Source organism: Herpailurus yagouaroundi, unplaced genomic scaffold (assembly GCF_014898765.1).
Source record: "Herpailurus yagouaroundi ecotype Mexico unplaced genomic scaffold, PumYag 77, whole genome shotgun sequence".
NCBI classification, from domain to species: Eukaryota; Metazoa; Chordata; class Mammalia; order Carnivora; family Felidae; genus Herpailurus; species Herpailurus yagouaroundi.
Genome location: NW_024412388.1, coordinates 76550127 through 76563931, shown reverse-complemented (window position 1 = coordinate 76563931; position 13805 = coordinate 76550127). Strand labels below are relative to the sequence as shown.

Sequence of the window (13805 nt, the reverse complement as noted above, 5' to 3'; positions counted from 1 at the left end):
GGCACAATCATTCACATTTGTGTGAGAATTATGTTAACAATTCCATCATGAAAACTTGTACACACCCATAGGACTTTCTCCAGAGTTACTCACCTCTAATCCACCTGCTCCACATTTCTCATTCATCAGCATCCTGGGTATCTTCTTGTTTGGTTCCATATTCTTTATTCTCCCTCTTGCACTTGAGACTGGAAAACTTATTTGGTCCTCTTTTTCCAGGTCTTAACCTTAACTTCTCATTCAGATGTAACTTTCTCTATGTGTCCTTTGACACTTCAGACCACAACTTTGGGCAAAAGGTACCACAGTTAATGATCTTTCCTCACCAACAAAACAACACGCAATTAAATTGCTATTCATCTGACCCCATCTGATATAGGAAGGGTATAGAACACTGGAAGACTCCTTGTCAGGTCTGCATAGAAGAATCTTACATTAGGAGAGAGGTTGGACTTCATGACCACTAATGTCCCCTTTTATTTTCAGATGTTATGATTTTCTTATTTATATTTGTCACTGCTCACAGGATGGGCAATAAATAGAAAGTTTTCAGTGGTTCTTTGTCAGTGGTAATGCTCTTTCCAAGAACACCATCATTCAATAGGTCACATACATGTAGAGATGCTTCCGCTCTTTGATATTGCCACCGAACTACCTTCAGCAGGTCATAGGCAGCTCTTAGAGCAGTGGAGATGAACTAATTCTTCCTCATTTACCTTCTTGTCTGGTGTCCTATGAGACCAAAGGGAGCCTATGAAGTACAGCCAGCTACAGAGGAAGAAGGGGTACGGTTTGTCATGGAGCAGTGCCATGCTGATGGCCATATGGCCAAACCATGGCTTTGGCCTCCTTGGCGCTCTGAGCTAACCAAGATTCAATGCTGTTTGAAGGCTTGTGGGGAGGAAATTACAGCCACAGTTGTGTTGATCCTGAAATGATTCAATTCCGTGGAAAGTAGCAGAAGGCTAGGACCCTGGCCCATAGATATCCATGAAGGGATGGTCTTATTAAAAAGACCTCAAAATCTGATCAATCATATCGCTCCACCAATACTCTCCAGCTGCGCCTACAATAATATCCAAACTCCTTATCAGTACTTAAATGGTCTGATTTCTGGCCCTCTCTCCAAACTCATCAACTTATTCTAATTGCTACCTCTTGAAAGCAGAAACCACTTCTGTGTCCTGCTCCATCTGCAGTGTTGAGAACAGTACTTGGCATATACTTTAATAACTATTTGTTTCACAAATGGATCTAGACTCTACTTCCAAAGAACTTTACTAAGTTTATATAATGGAATCTCTCATTACTAAATTCTTAAGAATAATCCCTTTTTAAAAATTCTATCCTCATATCCCCATCATGCTTTGGGGATGAAAAGCATTCTTTTGATTAATAATAGGAGAGTTGAAGAAGTGAAGAATAATGTCCTCTCTCGTTCAAACTCCGTGGGGGAATTTGGTTGGGAGAATGGAATTACCCAAGTTGGACTCTGCCCAGCACACCAGGCTTAAGTTATTGGGTAAGAGTACATTAGATAAATGAATTTTGGCAGCTGACAAAATATTCTCTTTATGTGGAAGTGAGTGACCTTGGATTTAGTTTCTTTTAAAGGCTGGCTTTCTCTGGCAGGGGCAAGAGATGATACTTTGAAGGAGCCATCATTTTGCAGTAACAGCAGCAGTACCAGGAAATTTGTGGGTGATTGTAGAGCATCCATTATCTCAGCATCCATTAGGGTAGGAATGCAGTGGACAAATCTGCTTTTCGTTTGCCAGTGTTTAGCCCCTTCGCTTGGAGAATCACCCATGATTATAGCTGAATGTAGTCCAAGATTCATGAGTGCTCTGAATCAGATACCTATGGGCAGAAAGGAAACCATTTATTCATTCCTTTCTTTTTTCTCTGTTTTTCTTCCCCCATTTAATTGTCCCACATTGTCAGTGAATGAGTCAAATGTTCAATATTTTTTCCCCAGAGACTGCCTTTGGCAAAGCAATGCAGTGTATCATACTGTTTCTAAACTAGTTCATCGTGACATTCTGGGATTTCGATAGGACATCTTTTCTGTGTCAAGCTGTCCTAGGATAGCTCATACCCCTTTGTTCTCTTTTGACAAGATAGATGGAAGCCAGGGTTATAACATGGCAGGATGAAAGGGAGAAGGTGGGCAGATGAAGGGTGTATGCATTGGGAGGGGAGGGTGCGGACAGCTGAAGGAGTGGTAAAAGTCGTCTTTGTCTGAATAGTCCATATTCCAGCAAGCCCCCAAAGCTGGAAAAGAATTTAAACAGTGGAGGGCTTGAGGTAGTTATATTCTCTGCTAGTAAGGTCATAAGTAATCACCTTTATTGTGAATCCAAATAGAGTATATTGTGCCAGTCACTGTGTGATTTGGAGGAAACCACCCCAAAATATCTCCTCCACCAGCTGGTTGAGTGTTTATAAGCTCTGCTCACATCCTTTCTTTGTGTGAAAGTCCTATCTCTCAAAGTCCTTGAGAAAATGCTATCTCACCTGAAAGGGGCAGGTCAGTTAACAGGATCAGGGATGGTTTATTTAGTCAGAGACAAATACAATGTAGGAAGTTTGGAATGGGGTGGGAGAGGTAGGTCAGCACCAGCAACTGCTCTCACAGTGGAGAGCTCTGAGAGGGCAAGACCAGCAATAAAAGACACTGGTTTGGGGGAACAAATGAGGTGAGCCACAGAATAGTGGCAACATGTGCGAACTATGAAATATTGCTCACTGCTTCCCTTCAAATCTCACACAAGATCATCTCTTGTGGGCAGTCTAATGAGAACAATGCAGGGAAGGGAATTCTGGGAAATGTAGTTCGGCTTCTCCAAGTTGACACCTATCAAGCCACCATTCCAGGTCACCTGATTCCATATCCTGTGGTCTTTCCATAACACCATGTTGTCCCTTTCCAAATGGACTTTTAAGTTACTTGTTCAATCTTTAAACCCATGAAAGACATTTTTCCTAGTTCCACCTAGTCTGAGTATTGATACCACAGGCCTAGAGCAGGGCTGGCTAGTGGTTAGGGGGCAACATGCATGAGAAAGACTAGGAGGTTAGCATCTCCTAGAACAGATTCAACAACAGACTAAACTCCAGCTGCAAAGGAAAAGGGTCTCATCTGTGGGGGCGTACGCAGTAGGAGTCAGGCATTTTGCTTTTCTTGTACCTCTAGCCCTGCAATACCCCCTCTCACACAGCCACCCCCCAGGGGCAGTTAGGCAGTTTCTGTCCTGCACAGAGAGGTCCAAACAAGGAGAGGGGAAGGACATGGCTGAAATAAGCCCTGCTTCTCTCACCAGGCTCAGGGACGCTTCAGCCTTGAGGAATGAAAAGTTTTCCAAAGCATAGGCCTGGAGGAGGCAACTTTTATGGTTTGCACCAAGGCACTGGACATATAGTTGTGCCCCTTGAATCAGTTGCCTACAGCTCACAAGACTTTTCTTTTTTTCCTTTGGGAGAGCCAAGCCAGGACAGTCTGCTGGACTTCGCAGACTTCCCACAACTAGTTCAGCTCCTGTCCTTCCTGTCTGGAGCTTGGGTGGACCTCCATGTGAGGGAAGGAGCTGAGACGAAGAAACCAAATACTTGCACACTGGTCATTTCAAGGCATCAAGACAACAGGACCTTCATCATGACTTTGAAGAATTTCTGCTTTCCCTTTTGAGGGTCAGCAGAGCATTTCAATAAGAAAACTGAGCTTGAGGGACGCCTGGGTGGCTCTGTCAGTTAAGCGTCAGACTTTGGCTCAGGTCATGATCTCATGTTTCCTGAGTTCGAGCCCCGCATCAGGTTCTGTGCTGACAGCTAGGAGCCTGGAGCCTGCTTCGGATTCCGTGTCTCCCTCTCTCTCTACCCCTCGCCTGCTCACACTCTGTCTCTCTCTCTCTCTCAAAAAGAAATAAACATTAAAAAAGAAAAGGAAAAAAAAAACTGAGCTTGCTATAGAAGGATTTGGTGTGTGTGTGTGTGTGTGTGTGTGTGTGTTATAGGAACTGAGGCAATGCAAGTGCATTTTGTTTTGTTTTGTTTAATTTTTTTAATGTTTATTTATTTTTGGAAGAGAGAGAGTCAGTTGCCCCAATGTAAGTGTATTTTGAAAGAACCAACTTCCCATCAAGATGGAAGGCAGATTGTTGATTGATTTTGGCTTTACATACTCCATGAGCTTGTATAAGGGGAACATGCCTTATCAGGATGCCCTGCTATCTACTTAATATCTACTTAAGATGATTCTTTCCTGCTGCCTGTTGCAGCTCAGTTCTGCCTGCTTTAGTACTTCCAAACTTGCTCTGATGCCCCTCTGAGCTTCTGCTTTGATCCTCATAGCCTGGTACCCTCCTGGTAATGGTGTTGTGGGGTGGCTAACTGGAGTTGGTTTTTGGACAATTCTTCATATTTTCTTTTTTAAAATGTTATTTATTTTGAGAGAGAGAGAGAGACAGAGACAGAGACATAGAGCATGAGCAGAGGAGGGACAGAGAGGAAGACACAGAATCCGAAGCAGGCTCCAGGCTCCAAGCTGTCAGTGCAGAGCCAACAGGGAGTTAAATAAATCGAAGGGCCACTGTATAAGGATGGTTCATTGTGTCTACACCAGAGAGTCTTTAAAATAATGTACATGTGCACGTTAGCCAGCTGGTGCACCTCTTCTTGACTCCTAGAGCAGAATCTGGTGTGGGCCAACTATACCTTCTATAGGCATTATGCAACTATACAGGCATTAAAAACTTCCAGTATTTCACTTGATGCTTAAAAGGAAATATGAAGGGGTGCCTGGATGGCTCAGTTGGTTAAGCGTCCTACTTCGGCTCATGTCATAAAAAGATAACGAGAAATTTAAAGGTAAAATGTATGATATGGAGAAGATGGGAAATGCTTTGTAGAAAAGCAAAATGAGGAAGGGCTTTAGGTTGTACTGGTGAGGACCCAGGAAGGGAGGGTGTGACTCTTCTAGATGAAGATTTCCTGAAGACTGATCCATAGGACATCTCTTGGGTCACGTGATATTGTTATCTTCATTTTACAGGTGAAGAAACTGAGGCTTAGGATGTAAAAACTATCTTGCAAAAATTGATCTATTAGCTATTCATATGGTGGAGTCTGTCTCTCCCAGAAGTATTTGCTATGGCCTTCTTCCTAGCTGTAGAATGCAAAGCAGTTGTACACAGTTAAGGAATTGTAACATGAGGGATCAGCCAAAGGCATGAGATAGAGAAAAGGTTACATTTCCTATGGCTCCTCTCATCACGATGGCTTAGCCGGCCTGCTTACCCACTCTTCCTCTTTTTTTTTTTTTTTAAATTTTTTTTTTTTTAATTTACATCCAAATTAGTTAGCATTTAGTGCAACAATGATTTCAGGAGTAGAGTCCTTAATTCCCCTTACCCATTTACCCCATCCCCGCTCCCATAGTCCCTCCAGCAACCTTCTGTTTGTTCTCCATATTTAAGAGTCTCTTATGGTTTGTCCCTTCCCTGTTTTTATATTATTTTTGTTTCCCTTCCCTTATGTTCATCTGTTTTGTCTCTTAAAGTCCTCATAGGAGTGAAGTCATATGATACTTGTCTTTCTCTGCCCAGTCTTCTTCTTGAGCTAGGATCAACCTCTGCATGATGCTAGGCAGGGTTCTGTGGCCATAGAATAGGTTTTAAAAAGAAATTTCAGCCAATTAAAAAATTTGTTTTAACATTTATTCATTTTTGAGAGACAGAGAGAGACAGAATGTGAGCAAGGGAGGGGCAGAGAGAGAGGGAGACACAGAATGTGAAGCAGGCTGCAGGCTCTGAGGTGTCAGCACAGAGCCTGATGCAGGGCTTGAACCAAAGAACCGTGAGATCACGACTTGAGCCGAAGTCAGACGCTTAACTGAAGAATCCACCCAGGTGCCCTTAGCCAATTTTTAAAAGTTATTGGATTGTTTAGAGCAGTTTTAGGTTCACAGCTAAACTGAGCAGAAAGTACAGAGAGTTCCCATATACCCCCTGCCCCACACATGTACAGCCTCCCTGACTGTCCACATCCCACCAGACTTTTTATTTATAAGGTTAACTCCTTCCATGTCTTGCTTCTTTCTTGTGAATTAAATCTGGGCTGCAGATTCAAATCATATCACTCGCCAGATGCTGAGTCCCCCGTGCATACCTGGACTGCCATGTCTGTTGGGAGCTTGCCGCTGTCCCTCATAGATGGAGGTACCAGAGCCTGCAGAGGAGGTCAGAAGGCACACAGGGGACACAGACAGGTGGTCGGGTTCCTGTGTGCTTGCAGGCCCATGAGCCGCTGCAGGTCTGAGGTCATCCCTGCTTAGTAGCTCAAGTCACCTTCTCCTCCTGTCCAAGGTTATGATTTCGTTTCTAGGAATTTCTCAGCCCTGGATTTCCCCTTTTGCTTTTTAGTTTCTCATCCTAAGTTGGCTCAGCTTGTCCTCCAGACTTGCCTGAAAACTCCTTATTTAATGTTGAGCCTTGAATAAATTCTCATCTGCCACAGAGTGCTGAGTCACAGTGATGTCATAGACTGCAAGCTGCCTTCCAGCCTGGTGGGCTTGCCCCGCGGCTGGCAGGAAGCAGCGGCCAGCCAGACACCCACACCTTCGGGCAGAGCCACTTCTGAGAAGCAGTCGGGGTGGAAATGTGTCATCCGCCAGGCGGGTGGGAGAGAGGCATGAGGGTGGGAGTGACATCATGCCTGCTCCTGCTGGATTTGAGGGGAGGTCATGCTTGAGCTTGACTTTTGAGGGAAAAGGAGTTGAAGTCATTGACCAGCTTTCTTTACTTGAGAGTCAGGGGAGGAAGTCACACTGGGGTTTACCTTACTTGAGAGAAGAAACAATGGGATCGTGCTGCGTGTCCCTTACTTGGGGTCCAGGAGTGAGGGGAGAGGGTACAGCTAATTAGAGGCTGGGCAAGTTACAGAGCGTCCTAGCCTCCATGTGGCGGTTTGCCTTCCTCCATGAAGAGCTTGCTTATCTCTGGGAAAGAGTCTGAGGGGAGGACACCCTCCTGGGCAGCACAAAGCTTAAGCTAATTCTGCTGCTCTGCTCAGGACACCCAGGGCCACGCTAGGACTTTCGTGGGCCCTGCTCCCTTTTTTCCACCATGGGCACTTTCCTTCATTAAAGAAAGAATTAAAAATTATATATATTATATTATATTATATTATATTATATTATATTATATATTTTTAAAATATTTATATTTGAGAGAGAGAGAGAGAGAGTGAGCAGGGGAGGGCACAGAGAGAGGGAGACACAGAATCTGAAGCAGGCTCCAGGCTCTGAGCTGTCAGCACAGAGCCCCATGTGGGTCTTGAACCCACAAACTGAGATCATGACCTGAGCCAAAGTTGGATGCTTAACCGACTGAACCACCCAGGTGCCCCTAAAAATTATAATTTATAACTGTGTCGGTATAAAGATGAATATAGTCCAGGCTAGAACCATTATTATATAAGCATTATGATATTCGTTTTCCTTAGAATTTGAAAAGAAATTAAGATTAAAATATTTTTGTGGGTCTCTATTTAAGTAGATAAATTGGCCCTAGGGTCAGGGCTCTCCTCACCTTCAGAAAGGAATCTGCCCCTCTCCCCCACCAAATCCCTTGCCCTCATTTTGCCGATAGGAGATGCCCCAGAGGGGAGTGGACTCACAGAAGCCCACAGAACCGCACCAGCCTCCACGTACAGACAGAAGGCGCAGTGAAGAAGCTGGGTGGTCCATCAGGATGCAGGCTTGCTTAAAAGGACTACTTTCAGGGGCGCCTGGGTGGCTCAGTCGGTTGAGCGTCCAACTTCGGCTCAGGTCATGATCTCACAGCTTGTGAGTTCAAGCCCCGTGTCGGGCTTGGTGCTGACAGCTCGAAGCCTGGAGCCTGCTTTGGATTCTGTGTCTTCCTCTCTCTCTGCCCCTAACCCACTCGGATTCTGTCTCCGTCTCTCTCAAAAATAAACATTAAAAAAAAAACACAAAAAAAACCTTTCAGGTAGTTGTAAGAGCTGAGTTATTCATCCAAGAGGAGATACTAGTCATTTCCTCAGGCAAAGGCAGAGATCAGAGGCATGATTTGGAAACAAGGTCACAGGTGATCAACTAGTGCAGAGGAAACAATTTAAGGTAGGAGTGATCACATAAATTATCCACATTCATTTGCTCATCTCATTCAACAAATATTCATTGAACATCATCTATGTGCTAAGCTCTAGGCCTTGGGGATACCGACAAGTTCTGGCTTCCGTGGAGTTTAGATTAATACTATACACCGTACATTTGAATTCTCCAATGTATTTATTTATAACCACAGGAAAACCGGCAGGGGGTACTTATGAGTCCTGCTGCCCCCTGAGGCAGGATTAGATTTACTAAATTGAGTTCTCAAAAATGTGAAATTGCTCATTCATTTTGCACTGCCTGTGTCCTAGCATCTATTAAATGTAGATGTTTAAAATACACTTAAAAATAATGTAAGTAGATCTGTCCTTGTTTTTCCTTTCATACTGAGACCCAAAAAATCCCCGGTCCCGCCCCACGCAGGCTGGGTCACATAATAGTAACTCTGTGAGAATAATCTGCCGAGACCCATAGTTGCCATTTCTGTCATTGACTAACCTCTACCTCCCCTTCTAGGCCCAAACCCCAATATCCACCCAAGTCACTTTGAAAATAGAAGATGGCTTTTTCTTCTTTTCCCGCTAAGTGTCTGCCAGAACCAGAGGAGATGAAGAAGTCATTGCTAATTAATGAAGTTTCCAAAGGTCAAAACGGAAATCATTCCTGTCACGAAACACAACGAGAAGTGAAATGTGTGAGCAGAATTGCCTAGACAGTTCATCAGCTAATCCCAGAAGAGCTGGGAGATTCAGGAGCAGAGGAAGGTTCCTGCTGTGACACTAAGGTATGAGAAGTGACTGGCAGCGGGGGAGGAATCGCACAGCCAGGAAATGGCTTTTTTTTGGAAGAAGAATTACCTGAATCATTTCAACATTGCAAAAAAATGTAAACAAACCTTGGCATGGGGGAAACATCCTAAACAAAAAAAGTTAATACGTACACAGACAATAAGGAAAAGTGCGGTACCTATGATACGGCTTAAATACACAAACAGCAAACCCCAATCCCCTTCCCAAGGATGGAACCACCAGGTCACCCTGCCATTTCTGGACCTTCCACCTGGCCTGAGTGATGAAGTTCACCCCTGACCCTTACTGACAGAGGCTGTGCTCTCCATGGGAGAAATCTATGAGCCTCCAAGACCAGCGAGAGGAGAAGGGAGGATGTAAGGGGGCAGGACTCTCACCCCTCCAGGGAATTATCAGGCAGAGTAGGATACTAGACATTTGTCCAGGCTACACAGAGATGTACCAAGCCCTTGGAAGCCACATCGCTGATGCCGACATGTGAGGCTTGGATGGAGTCCACTCTTCCTAGTCTGTATATGTAGTCACCCTCTCTCTCTCCCTCTCTCCCTCTCTCCTTCTCTCCTTCCCTCCCTCCCTCACTTCCTTCCCTCCCTCCCTTCTTTCTCCCTTCCTTCCTCCTTTCCTTCCTTCCTTCCCTTCCTTCTGTGTAGGAAGTCGTATATACAGAGTATACAGAACATCATTTAATCTGTTTTAGTTGATAATAAAAATCTTTCTGGAATTTCAGATTCACCACTAGGAATTATTTTCATCGGATATGACAAACACTGACGTAGAAAGTCTGGAGACTAGTCTGAATTGGCAAAGCCTTAAGAAATATCCTGAAAGTTGGTTATGAGAAATTCTCAATTTACAGTCACTTTCTTGAGAGTTTGCATTCTCTCTTAAAAGTCGAAGGCAGAAGAATTTCTGATTAGCTAAAGTTTCTGGTTGTTTAGTCTCTGGTGGAAGCTTTCCTTGCTCTTGTCCTCTCTTCTTTTCTAGATACATCAGGGTTAAAATACTAGGAAGAATTAACGAGGGGAAAATCCCCCTCCTATTTATATAAACCGTCCACATATCTGGCTGCAAAATCATCTTCATATACATAATTATCTCTGGTTGAAACATTTTATCTTGATTAAGGCACTTCAGCTGCTCCCAGCAGCAGGAAAGAGTTTCTGGAAAGGACTCCAAAGTCACTTGGCCTTCTTTAACAGCTCTGCTGTCCACAAGTCTAGACTGGCAAATGCTTACCACCGCTTTACAATTTTTTTATCTCATAGAACAGAAGTGTGGCAGTTACATACTTCAAATTACTTCTGTTATAACTGAACACTATCTACATAATTAAGAACCTCAACCTGAAAAAAAATCCTTTTCTTTTTTAAATGTCACAGATTTTCACTGTAGAAAATTATAAAATACAGAGAAACAAAGAAGAGAATAAAGATCACCTATAATCACACTACTAAGTGATCAATTTCGTAATATTTTGGTGAACATCCTTCAAGTATTTTTTTAATCCATATGATTTTTTTAATATTCAACTGAAAGCTTACATTCCAATAGGGATGCTTTTTTTTTTTTTTTTTTGGCCACTAAAAAATATATCACACACATTTTGCCCATGCAGTTAAGTATTCATATGGAATAGGACATTTAATGTCTATGTGGTTCTCAGTTGTATAGATGTGTTAAAATTTATTTAATAAATCTATTGGGAATTCCAGTTAGGTTGTTGTCATTTTTTTTCACTGTTGTATATAACACAGACATGGACAGCCTTGTGCATAAATCTTTTCAAGAATCCCTAATTGCTTCTTTATGGCAAATTCCCAGATATGGAATATCTCACTGACAGGGCTTAAACATTTTCACGTCTTTTACTAAAAGACTGAAAAATGGATGCATACATTTATTCTCTTAAAGACTTTTAAGACTTTTATCTACATCTTCAACAACATACCATCTTCAAAATAAAGCTTTACTAATTTGGTTGTTGAAAATGGGAATCTCATTTTCATTGAAATGTCTTTGAATACCAGTGAGGTTGAGCACTGTTTTATGCATTTAATTGGCCATTTGTTTGTGGGCTCTGGGGAATGGTCCGTCATACCATGTATTCAATTTCCTACTGTGATGGCTCTCATCTACTGATTGGTCTGTGGGTAGCTAACTGTTCTTTTCCACTGTCAGGCCATTTCTAAAGTTGAATTTTATGGCAATGTTTGTTTTACATGCTTCCTTTCTGTCACCTTTTCTACGACAGTCATGGAAAATGAACACATACTAAAAACTGGCCAAATTACTTTGCTTCCAAATTTGCAAGAAATCTTTCTTCTTCTAAGTCTCCTCATATCATTACTCTGTTTTGAAGTTTTGCAGTGGCTCCTTTTCACCTTTAGAATGAAAATGAAACTTACCAGAAAAAAATGACGTAAAAGATCTAGCAGCAGATCTCACCGCTGTTGTGCTGTTCAATACTGTAGCCAGAGTAGGTCTTCCGTGAAGTGTTCTTATCACACACATAGAATAATAATAAATAAGACGGCAGGAGCAAACCCTTGGAGGCGATGGAGGTGTTTAGGGCATAGATGGTGGTGATGATTTCACAGGTATATACTTACCTCCGAACTTATCAAGTTGTATTGATTCTGTACAATTTTTTGGTATGTTAATCATGATGTGGAGAACAAAGGCAAAAGGAAACGTAGTAAAATTAAATTTCCTTAAAACTTGCAGCCCATCGACAAATACTTGGGACAGGCAGAGTAGGACATTCCTCCAGGAACTCCCAACTGTCTTAATGCTTTTCTAAAGGCAAAAAGCAATCTTAGCTTGATGATAGCCAGGTCTCCAGCATCCTGTAAGGCCTCTCTAACCCATGAAAATCTTTTGGGAACTTATTTGTCTCTACCCCAACAGAAAACTAGCAGCTATTTCTGCCCTTGGTTCCTATCCCTGTGCCTTAAAAAAACCACCTTTTTTGTACCGAAAATATCTCAAGAGTTCTTTCTTGACCATTTGCTCCAGGACCCCACATTAAATCACATCAAAGCATGCCTCAATAAAGTGATGTAAAAAATACAGTAGCCACATGCGGCTATTTAAATTTAAATTAAAAAAAAAAGAAAATTAAAATTCAGTTCTCTTGTTCAATAGCCACATGTTATCTTGTGGCTCCTGTTTTGGACAGCAGAGGTATGGAACTTTTCCATCTAGATAGCACTGATCAACAGATTTCGCTTTTTCCAGTCCCTGGGTGTGCTCCCTTCTACTTCTCTGAGCTGACGCTTAGAAGGCCCTTCTCCTTTTCTTTGGCTAATTTCCACACATCCTTCAACATACAGCTCAGATGTCACCTGCTCTGGGGAAGTGTCTCCTGACCACTCATATCTCGAGTCTGGATGGCATGCCCTTCTGTGGCTCACAGAACTCCGGCCACAGCATGCCCACTATTATCAGCCACAGACATCAGTTCACTGGTCCATGTCCCCTACCAACACGTCGAGGGAAGAATACACGTCTTCAGTTCCATATTCCCCAGGACCCAGCATAGTGTCTGGGAAACAGACAAAGCTTAGTGGACCATATGGACTGCCCACCATTTGCCCCAACCTGTGCAAATGCAATGGGTTATTCTTTAAAATTCTCAAGAATTAAAACACACACACACAAAAAGTATTCAAGGAGCAGCCCATGTTTTAAAGAATAGTACAATGATTAACTATAATAATGAAATACATGGGTGTTCTTTATGAGCTTCCTCACAAAAGATAGTTACAATGGCAATATGGATCCTTTCTCTTGTTAGAGCTATAGACATAGGACCTTTATACTTGAACACATGTGTATCATTGGAACAATTTCAAGTCATATCCTCTTGAGAATTTTCACCCCAAAATAAAATACTATAAAAACTTAACTGTTATTATTAGCCTTCCAGAGTCTCTCTGGAGTCTTCATCTCATTTTCCTTCTAAAGTTACAGCATGTTGCTGGCAGAGTGTGCATTTTTGAGCAGCAGGCCCAGGATACATTTTTCCTTTTAACTAAAAAAAAAAAAAAAAAACCCAAAAACCAAAAAAAAAAATTAAAATGTATTTTTTAGAGGAAAAAAAAAATAAAAATACTGATACATATAAGGACTTAAGGAAAACTCATTCATAATCCTACTACCAAATGACATATTCTGTTTGTATTTGGCATGTAACTTCCCCCAATTTTTAAAATCACAGATATATGTATTTTTATTTCTTGCAAAAGTGAGATCATACTGTACTTTGATTTTTTTCGATTAACACATCATGAATGTTAATGTGGCAATAAACATGCCTGTAACATAACTTTTAATGTCTATCTAGTGTTTTATTCTATAAAGGTACCATTTCAAAAAAATCACTGTTTTTTGGAAGCTTGGATTATTTCTGTCTCCCCCCAACCCCCCTCGTTAACAGTGCTGTGATGGATGGTTCTCCTTCTGACTAAGTGTTTTCTAGAGATCTGTAGATCTGAATTTCTCCAGTGCAGAAATAAAGAATGCCCTTCCTTTGGGGTTTTAGAGTATGATGGGCAGAGGTGAATATAAACCTGCCCAGGATGACCTAGGAGCAAAGCAACCAAATTAATGGGTCCAGAGTGTTATTTTGAGGTCAGTGAGCCACTGGTAGTGGGTTCCCTAGAAAACAGACTGAGGCAAAACTTACCTGCTCATGCTTCTTTGGGAGGTGCAATGGCAGGGTTACAAAAATGAGAGAAAAGGACAATCAAGGCCGGGAAAGAGGAAAGTGAATACTGGTTAATGGGTTGGTCACAGCTTCATGATACAACACAGCCAGTCCCTTGCTAGCATGGGATGCTCTAGCAGGGCATACCAAACAGCTG

At 42.2% G+C, this 13805-nt stretch overlaps 1 long non-coding RNA gene across 1 annotated transcript in view; it reads right to left on the bottom strand.

Moving 5' to 3' along the window:
• Positions 1 to 11716, bottom strand: part of LOC121027446 (uncharacterized) — a 43809-nt gene extending 32093 nt beyond the window's left edge. Inside the window, exons 1-2 of the long non-coding RNA XR_005788744.1 lie at positions 11346 to 11716; positions 94 to 1860 (exon numbers count right to left, since the gene is read on the bottom strand). This is a non-coding gene — a long non-coding RNA (uncharacterized LOC121027446). The remainder of the gene's footprint in view (positions 1 to 93; positions 1861 to 11345) is intronic.
• Positions 11717 to 13805: the final 2089 nt, after the last annotated feature.